This window comes from Corvus kubaryi, unplaced genomic scaffold (genome assembly GCF_017639235.1).
Source record: "Corvus kubaryi isolate FWS band 111438036 unplaced genomic scaffold, C.kubaryi_AGA036_p1.0 split3-73, whole genome shotgun sequence".
Classification (NCBI taxonomy): Eukaryota; Metazoa; Chordata; class Aves; order Passeriformes; family Corvidae; genus Corvus; species Corvus kubaryi.
The window spans coordinates 19422212-19448508 of NW_024582091.1; the positions used below are offsets into that span (position 1 = coordinate 19422212).

The following is a 26297-nucleotide window of genomic DNA, read 5'->3' on the forward strand; positions in this document are numbered from 1 at the left end:
CACGCCTCCCAACAAGTAATGTCTTCATTCCCTGGCAAAAGCTGATTCCTTTGTCCTTAAAAATGCCACTGTGTTCTTTTCTGAAATGTTGTAGGCTTTTTCCTATGTGGCAGGGGTTTCTGTGTTATTTTCATACACTCCTTTGCTGTGAGAGACTTCTACGAAGGAGAATTTCAAGACTAAACAGTGGGAAGAAGGAAAAGGAGACGGAACTGCCAGGCAAGCAAAGAAGTTCTTGCCACAGTTTGTTTTTTTTTTACTGCTTTGTTGACCATTAGTGTCAAATAGTTAAGCAGGGCTCATTTTCTTTTTCATTCTTTGTGATGCTTTAATACAGGAACAGCCCTGTGGAGCTTCCTCAGCTGGACCTCAGCTTCTCCAAGCTCAAAAAGTAAGGTCTCTTGAGGAATTAAATGTCCTGTTACACAGAGGTATTGTAGGATGTCCTAATCTCCATACCTTCCACTTGTGTAGATGCAAATGTGGTATTTCCACCAAGACTCTGTCCCATGTGCAGGAATACAAATGAATAGGAAAAGTTTCATTAAATTATATAAGAAAAAGCAATAGTCAAAAACAGCTGTCTACAATCTCCACTGTGGTGGTGGTTTTGCAAACATTTTATGCTCTGTGTTGAATATGCAAGCAGTTAGTTCATTTAATCTGGGACTATTTAATGTTTCAAAGTTAAGCAGATGCCTAATTGCAATGTTCACAGAGCGGTAACAATGCCTGAAGTTAATGGTCCCTGACAGTTTTTGTTAGAATACTTACATTACCTAAGTTTTTCATTCCCATACACAATTTATAGATGGTGGTTTCTTAAAAACCCAGCAATTTATAGATTATAAAGTCAAATTATTCTATCCCATTTCTTCAAGTAATGAGTGGATAAGGTCAAGCAAGTACACACAGCAAAGAATTTAATTAGACTTATTAAAAAGTTCTTTGTTTCCCTGGCCATCTAGCTCATAGTGCAGGTATGTTTGTGGCATTTTCTCTGCCCTGATCCCTCATTGTCCAGACTGGAGAATGTGGGAAAATGCACCATGGATATTCACCTCAGTAGTACAAACTTTCTTTTAAAGGAAACCAGGGTCAGGCAGCTGTATAAAGGTGGTTCATGCCCGTCTCCTTTGCCAACAGGGAGTGAGGTTGTGGCTTGGATGTGCATCTGCTCTGAGGAGCTGTGAACCTGTCCCAGATCCCACAATATTCATATAATGAAGTGTGAACTATTTTGGTGACACCAGAGGAGATTCTCTGGCACAGCCTGTCTCTTATCCCCCAACCACATTTCATGCCATTTTGGTTTTTAAAAGGTTCTGTGAAACCTCAATGTGTTGCTTAATTGTGTTAATGATAACACAAAAATTAAAGCATACCAATTGTGAATTCAGAATCAAATCAGCCTAATACTTAATGGCTTATAAGCTTTGACATTTCATAGGTCTTCTGGGACACTTATGAAATACCCGTCTTCTTTTGTGAAACTCAGCTGAATATTTTACTGCTATTCCGTATTAACATTTGGTACTATTTGAAGGTTTCCTCAAAGGATTTCAAAGGATTTCTGGTAGGCTGCATGTATAATTCTTCCTCCCCCATCCTTGTGTTTTATAGCTGCAGTATAGACAGGCTGCTTACAACCAATGAAAGGTTTACATTAAAGGACATAGTCATCATAAAAAGTAATAAGCCAAAATTCAGAATTCCTTACTACATAGAATCAAGTGCCTATAGCCTAGTAATTACTCCAGTGCAAGACATTAAGTCAAAGCTTCTAAGAGCTCCTTCTTGCAGCAGCTGCTAAATGATTAATATCACGTTGGTAGATTTCGCAGGAGAATCTGTTAAATAAAGGAAGGTTCAGTGTGTACGCAAAGTTTCAATTCCGCACAATTTGTTTTATAGTCAACATGCAATATTGCATATTTCATGGTTCCAAGAGGAGTGCAGCATTCATTAAGAAAATACAGATGGTCTTCAGATAGCTAACAAGATTTCACAGTCATTTCATTTCTCCCTGCTGTGAAACCTGGAGAGAAAATAACAGTAACAATGAACTCACTACAGCTGAACCTCAAGGGTCATTTCTGCCAAAATATTATCAAAATCCTGAACTGCTGTTAGCAGTCAAATTCTACCAAGTTTAACTGAGCTAAGCTATTTACAGGACTTTGAAATGTGTCCCTCTTTTCTCCAGCAGTACTTTTCTCACCTTGAAAAAACCCAGCTTTTTTAAGGGTAAGACTGTCAATTTATTGTGAGCCCTGAATAGCCAGCAGTGTGTAGTTGTATTGCCCCAGGAGCACAGAAGTCTGAACCTTCAGACTCAGGGAATGAGAATTCAATCCTTGGGAAATGCATTGCTTTAGAAGAAAACAACCAGATCGGCACCACACTCTGCCTTCCCCTCCCATGCACTGCCCTGCACTGATGTGGGGTGGAGCGAGGGAGATGAGGAGGTGAGGGCTTGGGCAGCAGAGAGTCAAACCCCCTCTGCCACACTTCTCTGCACAGCAGGATCTAATTGTGCCTGAATCTGCATTCAGCAGGCTAATATCCTGTGGAACTTGGGGAAAACAGCAGATAACAAGCATGGTTTGCTGGTCTGAATGCACTCAGGAATAACTGATTTCCTCTCACAGTTTTCTTGGCTAAAGCACAAGGATTTCAGAAGTTCTTCCCACATGATTTCTGCCTGCAGGAAGAGAATATTTGATGAATGATGCGAGTATCAACACTGAAAAACAAATTATGGACTACTGGAATTTAGATCAGGAAGTTAGTTTTACCTTCACCTTACACTCTTAAAAATATTATGCATTCTGCCTCCAGCGTCTGCGTTTGACTTCCCCTCTGTTGTTCCAATGCATTCACTATTTTTCTCCTGGAGCATCTAAGAATAAGAACAAATACATACCTTGAACATGCACACAAAGACAGATATATATTGATGCCATATTACTACCCCAAAAGACTTTCCACACTAAAATAAAATCGGGATATCTAAAAAACTTGAAAATATTTGAAAAATTATGCTTGTTAAACCCAAGTCTCTTCACCACTGTGGTAAGCTGGTTTTGACTGGAATGGAGTTAATTTTCTTCATAGCAGCTGGTATGGGCCTGTATTTTGAATTTGTGCTGCAAACAGCGTTGATAACACACAGATGTTTTCATTACTGCTGAGCAGTGCTTGCACAGAGTCAAGGCATTTTCTGCTTCTCACCCCACCCTGCCAGTGAGCAGGCTGAAGGTGCACAAGGAGTTGGGAGTGGACACAGCTGGGACAGCTGACCCCAGGCATATCTGTTACCATACGGTGTCATGCTCAGCTTATAAATCTGGGGGGAAAAGGAAGCAGTGGGGGACTTTTGGAATGATGGTGTTTGTCTTTCCAAGTCACTGTTACACTTGATGGAGCCCTGCTTCCCCAGGGATGGCTGAACACCTGCCTGTCGATGGAAAATGTTGAATTAATTCTTTGTTTTGCTTTGCTATTGTGCATAGCTTCTGCTTTACCTGTTAAACTTTCTTTATCTCAGCTCATGAGTTTTCTCACTTTTACCCTTCCAATTCTCTCCCCCGTTTCACCAGGGGGAGTGTGAGAGCAGCTGCATGGGGCTGAGCTGGCAGCTGAGAGCAAACCATGACAAGCACCCTCAAGTATACCTACGCTGTACTCAAGCTCTAGGATGCAGCACTGGACCTACATACAAGCACTCCACAATTAAGTGAAAATACTCGCTTAAGGCTACTCGAAATACAGCTTGGTCTCAAGCTTGCTCTCAGAACTGGGGAGTTATCCATTATTTAAGTTTGCAGTGAAGAGCTTGTAATCTATTTCATTTCAGGATCTGCCATTTTTTGCAGGCAGGCCTGAGCTTGTTCTGCTTGTACTTGGAGCCGGCAGAATGCAAGCAAGGTCTTATCCAGAACTGCCATGGCTTCATTAGGCAGCACTTTGCTCTGAGCAAGGCTTACTGTATTACTCCAAGCATGGTGCTTTCAGTTTAAAGCTGGCAAGTACATTGTTGACTTACAGTACAGGTGAAACAAGTTTCTGTAAAAGTACAAAAACATCCCTCCAAAAATATATGTTTATAAATATTTATGGTCTGACACTGTTAGTCAGGATGTCAGGCTGCAGGCTCTTACTGATATTTAAATATCCTACTTGGAGCTCAAGCTTAGGGCTATAGCTGTCATACGGAGTCTCACACATGCAAATGCAGAACTTGTACTGCAGACAAGTTTCTCCACAAAATCAAAATCAAAATCACTGTCTACTTAGTATTTATTCTATCTGAGTACAATGGCTGTCTCTACATTACCAGGCTGATGCCCACATCTGCATTTATCCATATTGCATACCTAGAGGAACATTCTTGCAGTGGTATTGCGGGAGGAATCTCAGGAGGCAGAATCATTTTTGAAATATGGCAGATTTATTTAGGGTCTGCACAGACCTTGCAGATCTGGACCCCATTGACTTAGGCCAGTGGATCGGGTAGAGAGATTGTCACATGATCTTGACAGCCATGTCAGCTTCTGTGCTCTACTGCATGTTAACATGTAAACCCTCTATTCTTATCATGTATTTCTATTTTGCTATGATATGTCCAGACTGAAAGAGTGAAGGGCTACTGCAGACTCTCTTAAAACTGGCTACACATTAATTATGGTTCTAGTGAAATCTCTACAGAGATGAAAACCTGTCTTGCAAGACCTCTGCTGCAGTATTAATGGAATATTTTATGTATAATATTAATTATATATATAATACTAATGGAATATTTTATATGCAGCACATATATAGCTTGTATTTGTGATATGGTTCAAGATTTTAGTGGAATTTTATCATATATCTTTACCTTTAAAGCCTTCTACTTGAAAGCAACTGTATTTACTGGCAGGAAAAAACAAATTTACTATAATATTTAGATTTAAATATTCAGAGAGTTCTTCATTGCTTCCAGTGAATCACATTTCTTGGCTCTTTTGTTTACTCTGCCTAAAACACATGCAAGATTACTTTGGTTAAAACTTCAAAAACTTCATTGATGAAACATGCAAGGTTATTATATGTCTAAGAGTGTAAGTACTGCTTTTGGTCATTTTCTTTTTTTTTTCTTCTTCTTCTTTTTTTTTTTTTTTTGGTCTTATTGCAGTTTGTTTTTGAATTCTTAGTTCATATAGCTTGAATGTGAAGACAGCTGTACAAGTGGCAACCACAAGTCTTCTTAGAATTCCTAAAAATCTTTGAAGCTTTCATTTCTTTGTCTGGTATATTTTAACTCAGTGTGACCTGAGTGATTGACTTTTAGCCTGATTACTCATGTGAGATTCAAACACTAATGTTGCTAAAACCTTTAGACCTCATCATGCTAACATGCAGACTCCTTACACACTTTGTTCTGATCTAGATGTAAGAAAAACCCTTTCAAAGAATAAAAATCCCAACATTTGTGGCCGTGTCAAGCAGTCATGTTGTTCCAACTTTCCTCAGCAAACCATGACAGGAATTGTGCCTTTGTAAAAAGGAAATTGAGGCCCAGAATGAAGCCAGAACTGCCAATGGAGATCTGGTGTTTTAAAGCCAACCTGTCATGAATTCTAACTGTGCTGAATGAAATCACCTTCAGCCTCTCTTGCTTATGAAGCACTCCACTTACCTAGAAAAATACCTAACTATGGTCAGCAGGTATGACAAGCTTTTTTATGCATTTCTCTTTCCACCCAAAATACACAAGTCATCTTGTTATTGCAGTAAACATTCTTCCCAAACAGGCCCAAATTCTCAAAAAAAAAATAAAAACGGAGTTTGATCTTAATTATCACTAACCCGAGCTCTCTGCGGCTTCTGTGCCGGAGAGCGAGGTGCTGCGATCTTCCAAGAGCATCTCATAAGCTGCTTGGCAGGGCAGCCACACACACCCCACGTGCCTGCACAAACACATGGATAGCTTCAGTAATATGGGTTGATGGTGAAGAGGCAGGAAGGGTCTTTGCATAGAGCTGCCGTTTATTGCTTCCACACCATGAAGGATTCCAGGGCCAAAGACAGAGAACAATGGAGAGTACAGGTTTAAGTACGGGAGCAGAGGGAGCACCAGGCACCAATGATCTGAGGGCATGGGGGCAGTACACAGGCGGGACTAGGGGATGGGGACTAATGGGGAAGCTCTGGGGGAGTGTTGAGGGGCAAAGGCCAATGAGGGGAACCTGGAATGGAGAACTTTCTAGGATATGAAACATATAAGGTAGCAAGGGGGCTGGGCGGCCAACAGCCAACTGGGGAAGCAGAACTGGGCTAGATTAACAGAACAGAACAAAGCATCCTGGGAGAGGCTTCTTTTCTCACCGTGATCTGACATAAGTCTCTGGTACTGGGGACTCTCTTACCAGAGAGCTCTTTCTGCCTTGTACTACAGGCTGACTGGCCACCATACTTAATAAATCCAGATAAAACAGAATAACCCCACTTTCAACCCAACTTAACTTTTGGAAATTAACTAATGAATAAAGGCATATAAGTGGCCTCAAAGAAACCAAGTAAAGTCACAGATTTTTCAAGAGCAGCTTTGGTTACTGTAATTTTCACTGATATGAAAAAACCCCAAACAAAACAACAACAGCACCCACAAACAAACAAATAAACCCCAAACCAAAAACAAAACAGTAACAGATGTTGTATTATATCAAACTTTTTAATTTGGCTCTTACATGTTTGGCTAGCTCAATAATTTCATCTAATGTTATATTTACTAATACTCACTATTTGACAAATTGTGCAAGCACAAATCATTATCAGAAAACCTGAAATAATTACAATACAGAATGATTGCAACAGTATATTCCTTGTTTTTGTTTTCCAGCTCTATTGAAGTGCAAGATACATTGACCATGTTCTGGAAAGACAATGAGGTTAAAGAACCTGTGTATATGTGTCAATAAATAATAAAACAAACTATTAACCTCTTTTGCATGGGTCAGTTTTTCTGCTGTGATATCATCTATGCATTTTTATTATGGCAGTTATCATGTTATTGGCACCTGATTTAAAATGCTATATACCTCATATCATTAATTATTTTTAATGACAATTAAACAAATATACATGAAGTTAAAATTACCAGTTTGCACAACCATCACACTAACCATCCAGATTAAATAACTAACACTGTGAATATGAAATTTTAAGCTTCCAACAAAGGAAAAATAATTTATATATCTAATTAATTATCCCTCAGCTTCACACGTGCATGAATACCACATAATACATGTGCTGTCCTACCTTCACAGGCTTTTTGTATACACACACATTGTCCAATGTAAATAGACTGTAGCTTGAAATAATTATGGACAAGAGGCTGTAATAGTAGTCTGTTCATCACTGTGTTATTTTTGTCAAGAGTGAAGAAATGGAAACTGAGCAGTCCTGAAATTGCTTAGAATGACTCACGGCAGTGTGAAAGTAAATTATATTCTCCTCATCTATTGAAATGGGGGTAGTGATATTTACAGTGTCTGGTTTTGTTTATGAAGTGATTTGGAAATGAAAGGTTCAGTTTCACACTGACTCCTTCTATTGTGCCAAAAAACTGTCTTACATTTCCTTTCTGTGGAGCCATATGTCCCACAAGGACAAAGCTTTGAGAGTCAAAGTGCTCTGCAGATACAGTCCTTAACATGATTATTAGGTTAATAACTATGCAAAGCTGCTGTTACAAATTAGAGCACAGTCTTTGGTAGCAATATTATCCTGAGTGTCATTGCATATATACATATTTCCCTAGTATTAAAATTGTCTTCCTGTCTGATTTAATTTTGTTGCTGTGTTTTTGTTTAAAGTTTTAAGCATCAGAACGGGCTTTGAAAAAATCAGTGTCAGGAACATATCATGAATGTATACGAATTCTGATTTCTTTCAGCTCCAGAAAGAGAAGTCTTCAAAACATTTTTAAGTGAAAAACTTTCTGTAATTGTATGTGAAAACTGTCTCTTATCCTTTCTGTGGAAAAAATGCCAGAAGGCTATATAGCATTTTCAACCACATATCCTTAATTGCAACACATTACACAGTGGAAGTACTGGCAGCTGTACCACCTTCTCAGAAATTATGTAGCCTGTGTCTCTGTCTCAGCAGATGGTATTTTTATGACCTGCAGTTCCTATCCTATGCTCAGAAAGTCTAGATGAGAAAATAGAAACCAAGCAAAATTGGGACTATAATTCTCATTTTGAATTTCAAAAGACAGTAACCAGAGTTTTTCAATCATAATGATAGCCTTAAAATTAAGAATTATGGGACTAAATGTTCTGATTTAAGAGATAAAGAGTAATAGTAACTGCCCTTTAAGTACAGCTTCATGTGGAAATCCTGTCAGTTTATTTAGGTGCCCTACCAAGTGTTAGTAATTTGGGCAGAAGAACTTCAAGGGAACAAGTGTTGTGTGCAAAAAAAGCCCATATAAGATCCTGAAAAAACACACCACTTCCTGCTCTTCACTTTTTGTAATTCTGGGTTCCAGCAAGGGTTTTCAGCATCCCACATCAATTTAATGTATGAATAACATATCATACATTTAATGTATGAATAACAGATCATATCAGATAGTTTCACTTTCACCAGTATGGACTTCATCGATCAAGAATACCAAAATATATGCCTCTCTTCATTTTTGTCTTATCCCAACCTGTATGGTTAATAAAATTTCATTTTGTGCTCATTTTGTCTGGAGCGGAGTCAATCTTCTTCATAGCAGGTAGCATAGGGTACTATAGGGTGTCATACTCCACATATAAAGCTGAAATGGAAAAAGGACAAAGGGTGTGACCTCCAGAGTGATGGCATTTGTCTTCCCAAGTAGCTGTTAGAAGTGATGGAGTCTTGCTTTCCTGGGGATGGCTGAACAGCTGCCTGCCCATGCAAAGTGATGAATGAATGCCCTGTTTTGATTTGCTTGAACGTGCAGCTTTTACTTTACATGTTAAACTGTCTTTATCTCATCCCCCAAGTTCTCTTGCTTTTACTCTTCTGATTCTGCCCCCATCCCACTGTTAGAGAAGTGAGAGAGAGCAGCTGTGTGGGACTTGGTTGTTGGCTGCATTAAACCATGACACATTTTGAACTGATATTTTGAAAATGGGATAGATGATTCAAAATTATTCATTTTTATATATTCAAAGACAAGCAACTGAACTTAGCTGTGATAAACAGCAAAAAGACTTAAAACATCAAAAGACTTAAAAGTAGCTCCATATCTGTTAGTTTATTATTAGTATGTGAAGATTCTGGTTCATACTGTACACCATGTGATAAACGCTTTTCCCTAGACATACAAATACAGATGCACCATCATACACTCAGTTCTGCTGTAAATCTACCATAACCCCTCACTGGCAATCTCTTTGGATTTCTATCAGTACAACTAGAGGACAACTATGACCACCCTAACTGAATATTTTATATGGTTCTCTAAAACTACACTCAGAAAACAAAGGTGTGGACAGCTTCTATCCCCTTGATCAGCTTCTGAGAAATAGAACAAAGCAAACAAATAATTTCCCAGCTGTAAGAACACCTAAAGAAACCATCATTCTGATAAATCCCAGAGCATTTTTTGTGTAAACAAGTGTTTATATTTAAAAGCCACAATGTCATTTTAAGTAATTCTTTCTATCCCACTCATTGTTCATGGTTAGAGCTAATTGGAAACCATTTTCTCAGTTTATTGATGATTAATGAGCAGCATTTTGGTTTTTTAAACACAGCATTCTTTCATCCAATGTAGAAAGGCAGAAGAAATTAGTGGCTTCTTAACTCAGAATTTCAGAGCAGAGACTAATTTAAATGGTGAAAAGGCAAAGGAGAGGATACACAACAAGCGTTATTTAAACAAATCCCCCAATGAGAGCTAAGGGAGTTTGGGACCACAATCAGTAAGCAAAATCAATTCATTTTGGTCTAACTCAAGTAAAGTTATTGATTTTATATAAGGATTTGATCTTCCATGCTTGTTAGTTGCCAGCATGAAAAATTAATCTCATTTGACAGGAGAGCACTGAATGCGGAGATTGCAAGACTCTGAGTTTAAAAAGTAGAGGGTAAAAGACATTCTGCATTTATATACTCAGAATTTCTGGGTGGTTTGTGGGTTGTCTTTCATTCTTTCTTTTTTAAAAAATATGAAACTATGAATATCCATACGAAGTTTCTCTTTCTTGCCCAGCACTGTACCTCCTTTCATGCTGTCAGCACAAAAATTATGACCTATCCATGTGTTTGAATAGATGTCTTCATAAGATCCTCAAAGGATGATGACTAATACCATTCACATTTCTATAATCTACAACCAAACTAGAAAAAAATGGTCAAAAGATGTGTCCAAGAAAAAGAGACAATAAAGAAAAATATAAGTTAAAAAATCAAAATGTTAAGTGAACTATACCCTGATGGAGCTTCAGGGATGATACTACTTCTAACTGGCTCTGAAAAAGGACAGTCCACTCTAGGCTTTGATTTTGAAGTTATTGAAAGCAGCAGATTTCAGACCAAAACCTGGAATTTCAGCTCCCAAAGATCAAGAGAGCTTGGGAGTAGCCAACCATATCACACAGATCCTGGTTTGGATTTTCTGTACAACTTACATTTTCCCTCCAGTAGCTCTGGATGATGTAGATTTTGAGGGGAGGTCAGCAACGACCTTCCCTTGAAGGAACAATCAGTCAGTGATGAACCTTTGCATTTGTGCTTCAGGATTGTGGAAAGGCACCCTCCTCATTCTCTGCTGCCTTGCATTGGTCATCCAAATTTCACCTGTGTAGAGCACTATAGAAGTGTTCATAAATGCCAAGCACTGATGGAACTTCCACTTGTAACTAAGTATGAAAACAGCAAGCGGGAGGAAGCCAGATAAAGTTTCAGAGATAATACTGTTGCAGACTTTTCCACTTTAATTCATTAATTTTTATTTGATCCAAGTCCATTATTTGCTCTGTGTTGCTATCATACTAACTTCCAAGTGTTTTTTCAAGGTAAGCAAAGTCTTTCTGTCTTATCACCCAAAGCATAGATAAAAGATTATTTATTATCAGCTTGAAAATATGAGTGATAGCTGATGGTCTGAGAAATTGCTATAGGGCAGATATTCTTATAACACCTTCCCACAGCAATTAGATTACAGCGACACCTGAAAACAACAGAGCCTAATTTTCCCTCTCAATCCCAAAAGCAACCTCTGCTTTCCAATGCTAAGACAGGGTAACAGGCCACTGCCCAGGACCTCATGGACAAAGCAACTGTACTGTTCCAATGTGAAACAAAAATATCTCTCACTTAAAGCAAACAGAGCAGACCCAAGTTTGCAACACTGCTGAGAGTGAGCTGGATATGGCTCACTGCTCACTATAGGTACTCCAGAGCCCTGAAAAAAGTCAGCTTTCTTTGCTGCTGCCATCGAGGAGAGGCTGAGGGGTGAAGGCCATTGTTTATGGTGCTCCGATCCCCATCAAAGCTTTAAACCCTGTGCTTTGTCATTGCCATCCCTCTTGTCTCAACTGAAACAGTAAGCCAGTCTCCCCAGGATTTCTTCCTTGACTCCTCATCTACCTCTGTCCCCTTTCTTCTGTTTCTGGTGCTGCTCTGGCAGGAGTAACCTGGGGTCAGTCAAAACCTGAACTGCCTTTTTAGAGCAGCATATTAAATTTTGCTAATAATGCTGAAAATCACTGTATTACCTCTGAAAAAACATAAGCTCAGAGCCATGACTTACTTCTGTGCAACACAGCACTGAGTCCTACCCTGACCTTACAGTATGTTCTAAAGCCCCTGTCTTCAAGCAGATTAGCTGGGTTTGAGCATACACTTAATTGCTGTCTTGAGCTAGGCTAGATTAAACCTCTAGGTCTGTCAAAACAGAAATACTCTAAAGAGCACATGAAAAAATAATCCAAAAGAGGGACACTGTGAAGTTCCATCAGCCAGAATTAATTTTTTTCCTTCTGCATGTAGAAAGTGAACTGGGTCATTCAGCATTCAGTGCCTTTTTTTCTTACTTGCTTTACCACACACAGCGATTACTTCTCTAGATTTAGATCACAGTCACAGGAGGTTTAGTAATTTAATATTTTAAAATGAAGTGGCACTTCAAATTAAAGGGGCACAAATACTGTTTGAACATGACAAATGCTGATCATATAATTACATGGCAATTAATTTTCATGTGGTACCTGTGTGATTATGAGATAAATATATGCCTTCTCTGTCTTCCAAACAGCACAGCAGTTTACCAGTTAATTACGTTTAGATCTGCTTAGTGTAATTACACTGTAATCCATGAAAGTCTGTACATATTCTGTCATTACTTCTTGTTTACTTTTAACAGCACAAAACTGCCTTAGGTCAGATCTCGTCCTTTCCTCTTTAGCATCCTGACACCTTGGCATGAGTGTACTTCTACGGAGGAAAAGGAATTCAGGAATTTAGGAGGATTTCTTGGGTGCTCCACATCTTATATACAATGTGCAAGGTACTCTGGTTCTGCTAGGATTTCTTGCTGTGCAATGTAATGATATTTCCAAGATCACTGCTAGAATTTTAATTTTCTTATTTTGGACATAGGACAAAGAGAAGGGCTGAATAGCTTTGCATCCATTCAACTACATTTTTTTCCTGAGTTGCTTTATTTAAATACCACAATACTTAACGTTCTCTGTGCTTCTTCCAGACTTCACATATCACCAGTTCATGAAAGTATCTCAGTGTCTCAGACAAAGGAGTACTTCAGTTGAAGAAAAAGAATCCAAATCTCATCAAGCAACTTCTCCATATCCAAGAGAAAGATCCTCCCACCTGCAGCTGGAAAAGAAGTGAGGGAAGGGCAAGAATGTGCAGTTGTTCTCTGTTCTCGCTGGCGTTCAAATTTAGCAGGCTGCTGTTCCAGTATGAGAGATTACAATGATGAGCATTATCCCACATGTGATATGAATGGAGAAAAAACATAATAAAACTATAGTAGCTCTATATAACTTGTGCCCTGTGGTTTGAATGTCTGCTATGGGCTCAGTCAGTGTGTATTGTTCTTATTGTGCAAATGCAACTTTTTGTCAGGGGGAGAGAAAATGCTGCAAGGCATTTACATTTACATTTGCATTTACATTTGTTTACTGGATCCTCTAATTCACACTAATGCTTAGATATGTAACTTAAGCTCCCCTCAGTTGTCGACATCTTATCTAGGGCATTGTGTTTGTTACCATGTCTTGATAATGTTCCTTAAACATGATATGGAAAAAAAAAAAGAAGGACTAAAAGACAGCATAACTAACAATGGGAATATTTACTCTATTATTAAATCAAAGGAGTAGGTTCCAGATTAAAATAAGGTTTAGGAGGTTCCAGATTAAAATTTTGAGGACTAGGAGATACCCTTCCTGATGAAAGCAAATGCTAAGAGAACTGACTTTCAACAAGCTATGTGAGAGGAATTATTTTCTCTAGAGTCATGTTTCATAAATCATCTTCAAGGCAAATCATTCTGACTTCTCTGTGATGGCAGTTTCAACAGCATAAACTATACATCATTCTAAAAAAAATGGCAGCTTGCAGTGTCCTTGTTAATGGCACAATAATTCTAGATTTTTACTCAGATAATGAATTTTCAATGTGTCCAAACTTACAGCATCAGACTTCAGCAAATCCTTCTTATTACGTTTCACTTGCTAAAGTCAACAGTGTTTTAAAAAGCCTTTTAAAATGTTAATTTATGCACTGGAAGTAAGACATGATTCACCAGCTGTCACAGAAGGTCACTGGTTATATTTGGATGTATTAATAAACTCATATGTTGCAAATGAGTAAAGGTGAGCCACCCCCTGCAGTGGAAGAAGCTGGCCCAAATCTTTGCCTTGTTTTAGGGCCAAACTGTTAAAGTTCACCCTGACTCAGAGAAATTGCATAGCATGGAAAAGATAAGTTAGTCACTCTGTCTGCAAAACAACCCAGACAGCTGGATTCCTGTCAGATTGCAGGTCTGGCCATGCCAAGCAAGCAGGATGACACCTTACCTTCCTCTGCCTGTGGAGTTCAACATGAACTTCAGGAGAGCCACAGAATTTAAAACCCTCTGAAGGCCTTTGTGCACAAGTCTTCACTTTTTAAGTCTGAAGTCTGAGCTAGAAGGTTCAAAGGTGGCAGCATTTCTGACCTTTAGCAAGGAATTGACATCACTTGGGTCTCTCCATGACTTTACCTGATTGCACGATTGTTAAGCACTTCTGCTTCCGTCTGTGTTTCTAATTGGTTTGTCTGTTGGAGATATTTACACCAAATGAAATTGCTTTTCAGCCGAGCATTGTCTGAGCAGCACAAGAGATCTCAGAGACTGCATTAGCGTTACTTAAGCATCAGTTTTCTGGGTGCTTTTCGATGGCATTTCTGAAGTTTGAAGAGAGGTAACCTGGAGATAAGAGAAATTAGAGGATCTGCTCAAAACCTTTATTCTCTGTCATGAGGAAATTGACAGGGATAAAAATCCAGTGGGAGAAAGCTAAAGAGGGATTTGGGTGGTCTATTTTAGCACTTTAGTTTAAATCAGGAATGTATTTTTTAAACAAATCTTCGGATTTTACCCATTTACCATACTTCACTTCAAAATGTGAAGCAGACTCAAAATACAGGAACAGGATTTCTTTCACTATATGTCTGAAACAGGGACTCCTAAGTTTAAAGGCACAAGCTGACATCAGTCTGAGAAGGACTCAATACACTTAACAGATCACAAAAGTACACACATACACACACAAAAATATTTAGATGTATTTTAGATTATTCTTTTTTTGCTTCATGGAAAAGAAAATTCAAAATTTGCTGGAAGCAGGAATAGATCCTCAACTTCCATTAGTGCATTATTTTGGAGGAATTGTCCTCCAAAGTGAAGGAACCTGAAAGCTGGGGTCCATCAAGTAACTGTAAAAACTCTGGCAAGTTTCCAGCTGGTGGCTATCTGTCAAGAATAGCTCATGAGATCTATCCCACAGTTTCGTTACAACATAAGAGAAGGCATGATACAGTGTCTCAGTAGTGTTACTGATTCCATATGAAGAATCATGTCTGCTAACCTTGTATTGAAAAAGTTAAGTATATCTTTCTAGTTTATATTAAACTCTTACATTAAGCTTTGAAATTTGACTTTTATCTCCCTGAAGTTACAGATACTCATGTTTAAGTGTCTGGAGACCTGTTTTTAAGAAAACTTACAGAGAACCTAGAGGAAGGCACCTTGAGGTGAACATGTTATGGATAAGGATTCATCTCACCCTTCAGCTTCCTGTGATCATCAAAGACAAATCAAATTTGTTTTTTCAGTGCTAATTTCACATGGTTGGGTGTATTGTAAGAAATAAGGATCTTTAGTTTCATATCATGCCTGACACTATAGTGAGAATATCACTAGGACATCTGTAAGAGACGGTCCGAAGATCCCTCATCTGCCTCACGATCATCGCCAAGGATAGAGACTGAGCACAGGAGTCCTGGCCTGGCTGAGGTGGGATTGTCTGCCGAGTGTTGCCTACGGGTGTGCCCACTGGGAACTGGTACGCATTCCTGAGGAAAATTAGTGCAGGTCACAATGGACTGCGCCGTTCTTGCTGCCCAGGCGGGAAGGACTGCGCTGAAGCGGAAAGGAATGACCTGTCCTGTACACCTCTCCGGTACACCTGTCTTGTACGTCTGTCCTGTACCTGCTTCCCAAAGCAACGGACCCCATAACAATGGCTGTAGATTTCCCAACCTCTTGGCCAGTTGCCCCTTGCTTCTGAAAAGGACTATAAAGGGACCTTCTGAAATAACCGAGTCAGAGATCTCCCCACGGAAAGAAGACGAATCTATTGGCAGAAGACCACGAGGACTTCGTCTCATCCGTTGGTAGCTATTGCCCCTCTTTTTCCCCCTCTCTACTTTGTTTCTCTCTCTCTCTCTCTTACTCTCTTCTATTGCATTACTGTGTTGTGGGCACTTAATAAAGGTGCACTGTTTTGATTAAAACTGAAATCTCTTGTGTCCTTTTACACTCTGAGATCGATAAACGAACCATCACGACCCCCGCTTGCATTAGCGGATCGTGACAACATCTCATTAAATATATGCCTGAAAACTTGAATTTAGTGTCATTACTAATGAAATATTCAATAAAAAGACAAACTGAAAATTTGCAAAACATAAAGCACTTTATCTTAAAAGAGAATGAGCCAACATATTCTTTGTTGCTCTTCATCACCATTTTGCTTTGTCAGTCTTTAATGGCAATCTGTCACTGACAATATCTGGCACAGAAAAACATACCACATACATGTATGTAAGTCTGACTGTGCATGTGCATATATTGGCATGTGTGGGAAAGTATCTCTTACACCACATACACACAGATATAGAGGTAATCTGAAGTGATTTGACAAGACTGTAAATACAGTGGAATTTTCACTTTCTTCACAGGAAAGAAAGAGTGGGAGAGATTCAGCCTCACAAGTCTCTCTCACTACTTTTTGTATTCCTGAGAAACTATACCAAAGAATTAAGGAAATACTTTTATCCCCTTTCTCATTTGCCTTCTTCTCACAGAATGCTTTGCAACCTGGACTAGCCCATCCTCAGATTTGTCCTCTTTAGGGAGGTACTATGAGTTCCCTCCTCTTAAAGCTCTCATGATAATTATCACATTGCCATTAGGATTATTCCAGTCTTAATGATCAGTATCTAAGAGTGGGCTTTTCCTTTGCATCAAGGTTCATCCATTTCTCAGCTTCACATTCAGAGGAAGAGGCTTCTGTGATCTTGTCTCTTTGTGTTCATCTATGTATCTAGCCTTGAAAGCATCTCAACTCAGAGGCCAGTTTCCACCAAACTTAACAACAAGGCAGAAGTCCAAAGGTACTCATTTCTGACATGCTTGAGGGTCAGGATGAGGACAAGATCAGTAGAGGAGACATCTCCCATTTCCACTGCAATGCAGTTAATCCCTTATTAGATGTCAAAACAAAGAAACAAACCCATAGGAAAATGTGACTCTATTCTTCTGAGGGAAACTTCTGTCACCAGCAAAATACAACTTTTTCTTCATGTGAGGCAGGGATTGTGACAATTTAGCTCTGAGTATATTAAAAAAGAGACAAGAGATTATAGCCTTTCTCTTCATGGTAATAAAACACTTGTTTATCTTGGCCTGCTTCTGCAATGCAAATCTCAGAGCATGAATTCTGCAAAAACCAAGGACCCTACAGTAAAAATTCAAGTTCATCCAGCTCTAGAGAAAGTGAGATTTTGTTTTATGAAGAAACAGAAGATACAATATAAAAAAGTGGCTGGAAGATACACATGTGAGTTCACTGCTTCCTTCTCTGAGAACTAACATTTCCTTTTTGTACTAATCAAACAATCCAAAAACTCTCAATATTTTTGAGTAATTTATTTTAGAAAATAGCAATAAAATTCTATATTGTATTGCATTATAGCTCATTTTTATATATAAGCAAGCATGGCTTAGCTATGAAGTATACAGGTGCTGTGAGAGAACTATGGACTGGAAAAGCCTCGACAGAAAGGCAGGGAGAGGTCACAGGCAGCTGAAGGAATACAAGACTTGGTTAATTCCTCATACTCACATGCAATGACAGTTTATAAGAAGGAGTGTGACTGGCTTTACATCATATGTCTACTTTCCTGCCTGCTCAGTCTTTATTGCTGTCAAATTTTATTGTTCAGACTGACATACAACCGAACACGACTTTAAAGGGTTAGGGCATTGTATTCAGCGTTCCAGCTGATTTAAATCAGGAAATTGCAGCACCCCTGATTCCCCAGCCTGTTGTCTCCCCAAGCCTTACAGCTTCCCAAGCACCAGAGGCAAACATGGGAACCACATGACTGCAGGCATCCCTACTATGGCCAGTTTAAATTCTGGTGGAGACACTTCCTGAGAGCATGTTCAAACACAGCTAAGTGCAACAGAGGAGAAGGACGTACAACATGCAAGGGCAATATTAGGTACACGAGCAATCATGCTAAGAAGTGTTCATGTCCACTGATCATGGTTGGAGAATAATTGCTTTCCACCACAGATTTTTTTTCAAGGGTGTCTTATTCATAGTTATGCATTAACTAATATCTCCTTTGTGCTCTATCTTCATAGCCACAAGGTCTGGATGAAAGAGGGGTACACTTTGATTGCCAGTCACACCCAGAGGTGAAGTAAGAGATTTTCCTTATATTTACATAAAACCACCTGTGTTTCAGTTTGTGCCCAGTACCTCCAGTCCTGTCACTAAGCACCACTGAGAAGAGTCTAGCTTTGCCTTCTAACACTGTCCCATCAGGTATTTATACACATTGCCCAGATACATCCCTTCCTCACAGCTGACCAACCCCCACTGGAAAGATCCTGCAATCTCAATCATCTTTGTTGCCTTTTTCTGGACTCTCTCCTGCCTGTCTCTTGCACTTCAGAGGGACAGCTGGACACAGCATTCCAAGTGTGTTTCACCAGTGCTGAGTAGAGGGGAAGGATTGCCTCCCTCATCCTACTGGCAGTGCAGGGGCTGTTGGCCCTCCTTGGTACAAGGACACATTGCTGTCTCATTCTCAAGCTGTTATGTGCCAGGATCCTTATCCCTTCCCTGCAGAGCTGATCTCCATCTGGTCAGCCACCAGCATACACTAGGGCATGGAGCTATTCCTCCCCAGCTGAAGAACTTTACATATCCCATCAAAGGATTAGAACATAAAAGAATTTTACACATAGAAATCATTTATACGGCCACTTTATGTACTTTGGTATATTATGTACTTGAGAGGTCAGATGCTCTCTGACCATGTGCAGGTAATTTTCATACTGTTAAATAAATATAAAGTCTCTTATGTCAGGACTTCTTCTCACCTCTTACAGAAAATACAGAAGTCAGTAGAAAAAGCTGAAATATTGCCTGTCCAGTCTCTGAGCTCTATTGCTTTCTTAATGTAAACCTGAAGTGAAAAAAAAGTGGTACTGTGTGACAAAATCCCAGTTTAGTTACTCAGGTTAAAATGTGAGAATAGGTGTAAATTTAATTAAAAACAAATGGATTCTTTTTCAATTTTCAAGACTTCCATTTGAACAGGCCTAAAAGAACAGATTATTAAACAACTTTGCTCTTGCACTTTCCCAGAGTAAAAGGTAAAAATGGAACCAGAGATCTGATTCACTAAGATGGTGAATGCTCTCAACCCCCACTAAAATGAGCTTCTTATTAGGTAGAGTCCCAAATGCTTTTCTTAAAAAACCACAGAGGGAAGCCTAACTCAACTTGCTTTCCATATGGGAAGATGCAGACAGGAGACTGACAGAACACAATACAAAGGAATTCATGTGGTGGTTGGTTTTGGTTTTTTTTAAAATAAGAATAGGCTCTCCCACTCCCTCTGGATATCTGCAGGCAGTTGGTTTGTTTTTTGTTTTTTTCAGGAGATCTTTAATTTCAACTCTGTTTCCATCTGTGCTGCTTCATTTAGGAGAGATATACCCACAGCCAAAGAAATGTGTAGTGTTAAAAAAATAAGACAATTTAGATGGGATAAAATACCTTGATGCTTTTACAATGAGCCTTGGAAACTCAGCTCTCAGTGTCTGAGACAGAGGCTGCTGAGCAAGTGCCATCCTCTCAGGCAGTTGGTGTGAAAGATCTTGGGTTTAATCAGCCTTTTAAAATGATAGGCATGAAAAAGTTGTTTGCAACCATTGGGACCTCTTGCAGAGTGGTGCTTTTGCCATGCAGATCCCCAGCTCCTTCCCTCCTTCCTTCCCCCATTAATACCCAGCCACTGACCAGGACACACAGCACTTCCTGCCTCACTCCTTGGCCTTGGAGAGCTGCAAAACCTCTAAGGAAAACTGTACAGAATATTCCTGAGCATTGTCTCAGAAGCCTGAATAAAACATTTCTGTGTCTTTCCATGTCATGTCAAACCTGAAGCCAGAATGGGTAGGTATGAGCCTTGTGGTTTCCCATGGGTCTATGGCCTGCCCTTGGATGACCTAGCATTCTGAAAACATGAATTCTGATAAAGGATTTTCCTGCAGTCCATCCCTACATATTTGTCCCATGTAGATCCTTTGGTGTCTTTAATAAAGTTCATCTGTGGCTTTTCTCTTCCCTGTAGTGGAGAACTACTCTATTCACTTTCTTCATATCTTTCTATTTCACAACTATAGGGTATATGTTTCACATCTTTATCTGTCTGTCAAATTTCGTTAAAATTGGCCACAGAGATTATGTGGTTTGTTTGTGGGGGAAGCCAAGAGCAGCTGACAACTAAGCATTTTCTGTGTGGAATCTGGATAGAAATATCTAAAAATATAGAATACTCTCAGGAATCATGAAGCTTTACATATGCTAGATGATGGAATTAACTAATTTCTACTTTTTTACAATAACATTAGGGGAAAATTCAAATGCTTCAATTTCCATATGAAAATACAACTTATTTTGTTTAATACTTGAAATTTTTAAGTGAAGCCTCAATGGCAGAATCGTTTTAAAGGAAGGGTTTTTTCCCTTTCTTATGCCAAACCATAGAGAGCTGTCACTGTTAAAAACCTTTGTTCTTTTAGCTTAACAACTGATCCAGCAGTCAAAACTGCAAATTGCAGTCCACTTACAAAAGCAGAACTGTAGACTGTGCAAGTGTTAAGCTTTTTAATCTCTGTAATGTCACACTCCAGCTCAAGTTACTATTCATTAAACAGGAGCTGTTAATGTTATTTGTTGACAGCATGAGTTATCATTATTTGACAGTCATTATCTTGCAGCAAGGCTCTTTAGACTTTTTTGGACCTTTACTCTGTGATTACGCTGCATTAATTTTTTTCTGTGAGCAATAGCTCATTTATCATTTAAATTGGGAACTACCACAGAAGCCCAGTTTTTCTTTGACATATTAGTTAGGAAGTAAGAGGGATGTAGTGGTTTTGGAGGAAGTTTGGACCATCTTATCTTTGAAATAGGGAAAAAAATTATATTCTCCACCTAGACTGGTAGTTCCCCTTAATAATGTTTTAAACATGGTTATGTTACTTTCACTGACCAAAGACTTTTGTAAAGTTAAGAAGGAAAGGAAGGCAGGCATGACTCCTAATGTCTGCAAAATTCATCCCTTAAGTAGTAGGAGGAAGACAATGTTAAAAAAACATTTAGTGGGATGATGGAGAAGGCAGGAATAAGATGATCTAGGTAGTCTGTGAGTCAGGTTGCCTTTTCAGCAAGGTTTTGTAGCTTTTGAAGCACCACATTATACTGCAAAAATAATATAAGGAAAAGTTTGAATTTCTAATCCTTTAGCAAAGCAATTTCTTGTTCCAAATCAATGTCAAAATATTGAGGATTTTTTCTCATCAAAAAGTTCATAAAAACCCTGATTCACAAATAGCTAAATATTGTGTTATGAGTCAGTTTGACATTAAATTGGATTATCTGTCATCCCACATGGTCTCACAGGAGCTGTACCATCACCAGTTCATAATCTACTTCATAAGCAGTGCTCAGTGTCAGGACTTCATCTTTCACAGCGCACTGACACTCATGATTCTTCACATGTTCCAATCAAAAGGCACCATGGGAGTTATAATCCATCTGGGCAACATAGATTACAGAATGCCTGGAGGCAGGACTCTAACCACCTAATGGACAGATGTTATGAAATTTCATTGACAGGAGGAGACCCATGTTAATGCTGAACTGAAGCTACTATTTCAAATTTGATGAAAAGAAGTGTTTAGGCATTCCTAATGCATGTGGGTTTTTTTAATCATCAACATCAAAACATGGTTTTATAGAAAATTTATGTTGTGTAGAAGTTGGCCTCCTCTAGCTAAAAGAAATAAAATTTTCCTGTCCATTTCCTGATTTGATGCAAGTTGATGATTTTAGACCAGTGCGGGAGAATGTGAGATAGTTCTAAAGAATGACAGAACTTTTTCCCTTTGATTCTTTGGTTGTGTAGAGACTTTAGACAAGGCACTGCCTCAGAAAGGCAGGACAGGCATTAATAGCTGGACTATTTTAAAAAGTCAGATGGCAGGCTGTCAGGCAATGTCACTGAAGTATTCTGATGTTTGATAACTCTGTAAGTGGAAAGATGTATTTCAAGCTAGATTACAAACTGATTGAAAGCAGCTGATTCATCTGAGCAACCCATTTATGTGAGCTACAGAGAATCTCATCAGCAAAGAACCATTACATATCAAAGCATAATAAAATTGAGGGCATGTTGAGAACCAAGGGTCATTGGGATGTTGCTTTATGCTTTATCACCACTTAACAAAACAGGTAAAGGAAGATCATCTAATCAGTCCAATATGAAAATTGGAAATGAGAGGTCTTTTATGCTCTTTGATACATTTCCTATGCAGTTGCTTTTTGAGCACCACATTTCTTTCCCAAAAAGGAATATACTTTACAGGATCTTTTTCCTGCTTGTTGTAGGTTTTGGGGGGTTTTGGGGGGTTGTTTGGGGTGGTTTTTTTGTTGTTGTTGTTTTTTCTTTTGTTTGTGTTTTTTAAAATGTGGATGAGACCAGGAAAGAGTCATGTCCTTTATTACACAGTATTCTATTCTATTTCACCCCCTATTGCATCATGTCTACTATCTGATGTAATAAAGTAGCTCATCATTTCTCAATCACACCCCTTGCCTTTTCTGCTATGAAAAGATGCAGGTAAGAGAGAATTAAATGGTAAGAGTACACTTAATGTCCCTTGGTGTGACTAGAATGAAAATAGGCTTTGTCAAACAAGTAAGATTTCATTTTTATTTAAATTACAGGTTTGATTGATAAAGATAACTGCACAAGTATAATTGAACAGCTAAGTATTGACATCTGAAATATCAATTTAAAAATTAGCTGTATTTGTGAGCAGTGAGTTAATCATCCAACTAATAAACCTCCAAAGATGAGTGGAGAACATCACTTAGAGCTTCTACCAAAAAAGACTAGGAAAGGCTTTCCTGTCCATGACAAATGCAATGCAATGCATGCAAAAAGCATTAGCATTTTATGGTAAAAACTGCTACAAAATTAGAACATCTCACCACAGAGGACATTGTCCTTCTCCCTCAGTGAATATCTAAGTCTATACATAAAACAAGAAACAGGTATTGAGACCCTTTTAAGAATGACTACAGTAAGGTAAAAGATTTCATTTGGGATATGGGTAATCTGGGTTGAAATCCAATTCTTAGCCTGAATAAAAAGAGTGAAGTCTGCACTTAGACCCTCCAAATTCCTAAGAGGTGTATTTCTCAATATTCTGGAATGGAATTCTGTGATCTTTAGTTTTCCTGTACCTAAGAAACCTCTCTGTAATACTTATCAAAACAGCACAATATATGAAGGATTATTAGTTTCAACATATGGGTATAATCCAGTGAGAAAGATCTTTAAAAATACTGGCCTACGACTATTTTGTATGGAAATTCGGTGGGGTATGACAATACAGCTGACATTAATCAGTATCTTCTTCAGTGATATGGAAATAACATAACCCTACTGCTGATAAAATTGTATCAACTGATGCAAAGATAAGTGGAATGCTAAATAATGATGATGAAACACCACCACGGTTGGTAAATTGCTCAGTAAACTGCGTCCATTCAGGCAGGATACATTACACTAAAATATGTATGAAGTGCAATATATGTAGTACAGAAATAGGGACTAATCTGTGGACACAGAAGCCGTGAACAGGGCTTAGGATTCCCACTGAGTTAACTACTGCAGTAGAGGATAGATGCAGGCCCTGTTCACACTGCAGATGAGTATTTCAGGCTATATGTGTGTTTCTGAACAATAGTAATTACTAAAGATCTCTCAAACCAAACAGAAAAATTGAGTCATTCAAGACGGAAAAAAGTCTTACATTTGTAATTATATAAACACCGGGGTAAAAGTAAATTCATCTTCCCTCACTATCTTCAAGTGAGCATTTAATAGCTTCAAGAGAAATAATGTTTCAGTCCAACAATTTTCTATGTTTTCTTAGTAACACTGCTTCTGTGTTCTTGTTGCCAGATGAACTGTTTGCACACCTGGTGGGTTAATACAATGCTTATTCTTCAAAAACCACTGGCCTATGGAACTGCACAATGCTTATTCTCTAGGATCGTGCTAAACATTAACCAAGAAGAAGAATGGAAAGTAACCAGCCCAGTTATGCCAAATTTTCACCACTTCACCAAGCAGCTAAGTATGACTTTGGGGTCACCAACCACCAGGGACCACCAAAGACCCCCCAGGACAGAAGAACACATGCACAAAGGGAATATATGTCGAAAATTCTGGGGAAATTATCATCAAATGTATATTTATTCCAGGAAAATCAATGAATATGTATGTAAAATGTAGTATAAAAACGGAAGCTTTTTCTGTACTCAGCATGCATGATATTTTGGAGGAGATATCGCCTTGTGCATCCAGCCAAATAAAGAATGCCTGCTTCTTAATGTTACATTGGTGTTAAGGAGTTTTATTTTTACCGATTTTTCGTAACGATCTCATCTTTGATTGCAATCCTGTAGCATGGGAACAAGTTATTAGCCTTCAACGCTTCCAGCAAAATGAATTATAGGCTCTGGCACTAAGAAAGCCTGGCTTCCCATGAACTTTTAAGCTACATCATAGACTTTTGGTGTGTAAAAACAAAAAAGCTAACTCCAGCCAGAAATTCAATCCCCTTCCCATATGGATTGGCCAGTGGCTCCACTGGATGTGCTTCCAGAGGTGACTTTGCTTCAGGTTTTACCCATCCAAAGAGCTTTTCCTACCCTTTACTGCTGTTTCCATGAAACTAGAGAACTAGCCTGCAGTTTAGTCAATCAAATTGAAGCCTGTCATTTGAACCTCACTTTTAGATAACTAGGGATGCTGTTTTCATGCTCTAGCACAATAACCACTGAATGGAAAGCAGCACGTGTTTCTGAAGGCCTTCAGAGGTTGTTGTCCAGCTTACTTCCATGCCTAAACTATGGTCATCAAGATCTGTCTTCAGAGAGATCTCTAAGGCACCCACTTCCTGCCTTAACTGTACAGGGAATTTCGCCAGATGATTTAAGAACACTTCTTTGCTAGGAGTGGAAAGATAAACCCATTATGAGTCTTCAGTTGAGGAGACTTGACTCTAAAGGTAGTCAGCAGCAGCAGCTGTGTAAAAAATCATGAGAGAAGAGCAGAACCCCAAAGTCCGTATTAGCACTGAAACATGAACGTATTGTATGATCCCAGGCATTTCTTTCCACAGAAAGCATAAAGAAAATATTTGATTATTAACTACTTTTTTTATTTTTATCTCTAAAATACAAGCTTCAGTGTATTTTAAGGTAGCTGACGTCCGCATTTTTGGAACAGATTTCTATTGTAAGGAAAATTGTGTGAAAAGGTTTTCCCAAAGTCTAGTAATTTTGGTTTTATTACATGAGATTCTTATTGATATCTTTATTTGCCTAGAGAGCAGAGTTTTATAAATATCAACACTACTCCATCACATTTTTTAAGCTAATATTACCACTTACTATTATTGCTGAGATGCCATTGCCACTCGATGAACTGTCCAGCAATAATCTAACTGATCACTGAACTGGTCTTATATATGTCAGAAGAATTCCTGGCAGTGAAGCCTGTGCACTGAGAACATATAGATCTGCTAGACATGCACTTCTGTGCATTATATACCTCCATATTTTCATTTAGTGTACTTAGAGAATTTCTTATCCTTGGGCTATCTGCACTTTAGGATTTGACTTGGATTTGTTTCCCTCTTTCCTCTGTGCAATAGACCAAAGCACAGTACTTTTTCTTCCTGAATTTTTGATGCTCTTTCCAGCATGCTAGCCTATGAGGGTTATTTTCTCCATTATTCGATCTTTTCTTATTTCTTGTCTTCCTTTAGCTTGATACACTTGTTCCAAACTGATGACTGTTTTACTTCAGTGCTCTCACTGAAATTCAATAGGAGATATCTTTATAGGGATAAAGCTGTTCCTCTCATAAATCTCCCTAGCAAGCTGGATTCACATACTCCACAAGAGATTCAGCCTTTGATTGGGGATTTCTTTCTCTGAAATCATATAGAAATATACAAATTCTTAACAGTGCACATTTTTTGAACATTTTTTGATCTGCAGTTTTTGTCTCAGAACTCATCAAATTGCTCTCTCGTGTTCATACAGCATTTCAAACAATGGCATCCCACTTATTTGCTTTCTTTC

At 38.7% G+C, this 26297-nt stretch overlaps 1 long non-coding RNA gene across 1 annotated transcript; it reads left to right on the forward strand.

Moving 5' to 3' along the window:
• On the forward strand, positions 1-12844 carry LOC121659288. The gene is made up of 2 exons (XR_006014254.1): positions 1-391; positions 12737-12844. It is a non-coding gene; the product is annotated as an uncharacterized LOC121659288 (long non-coding RNA).
• Positions 12845-26297: the final 13453 nt, after the last annotated feature.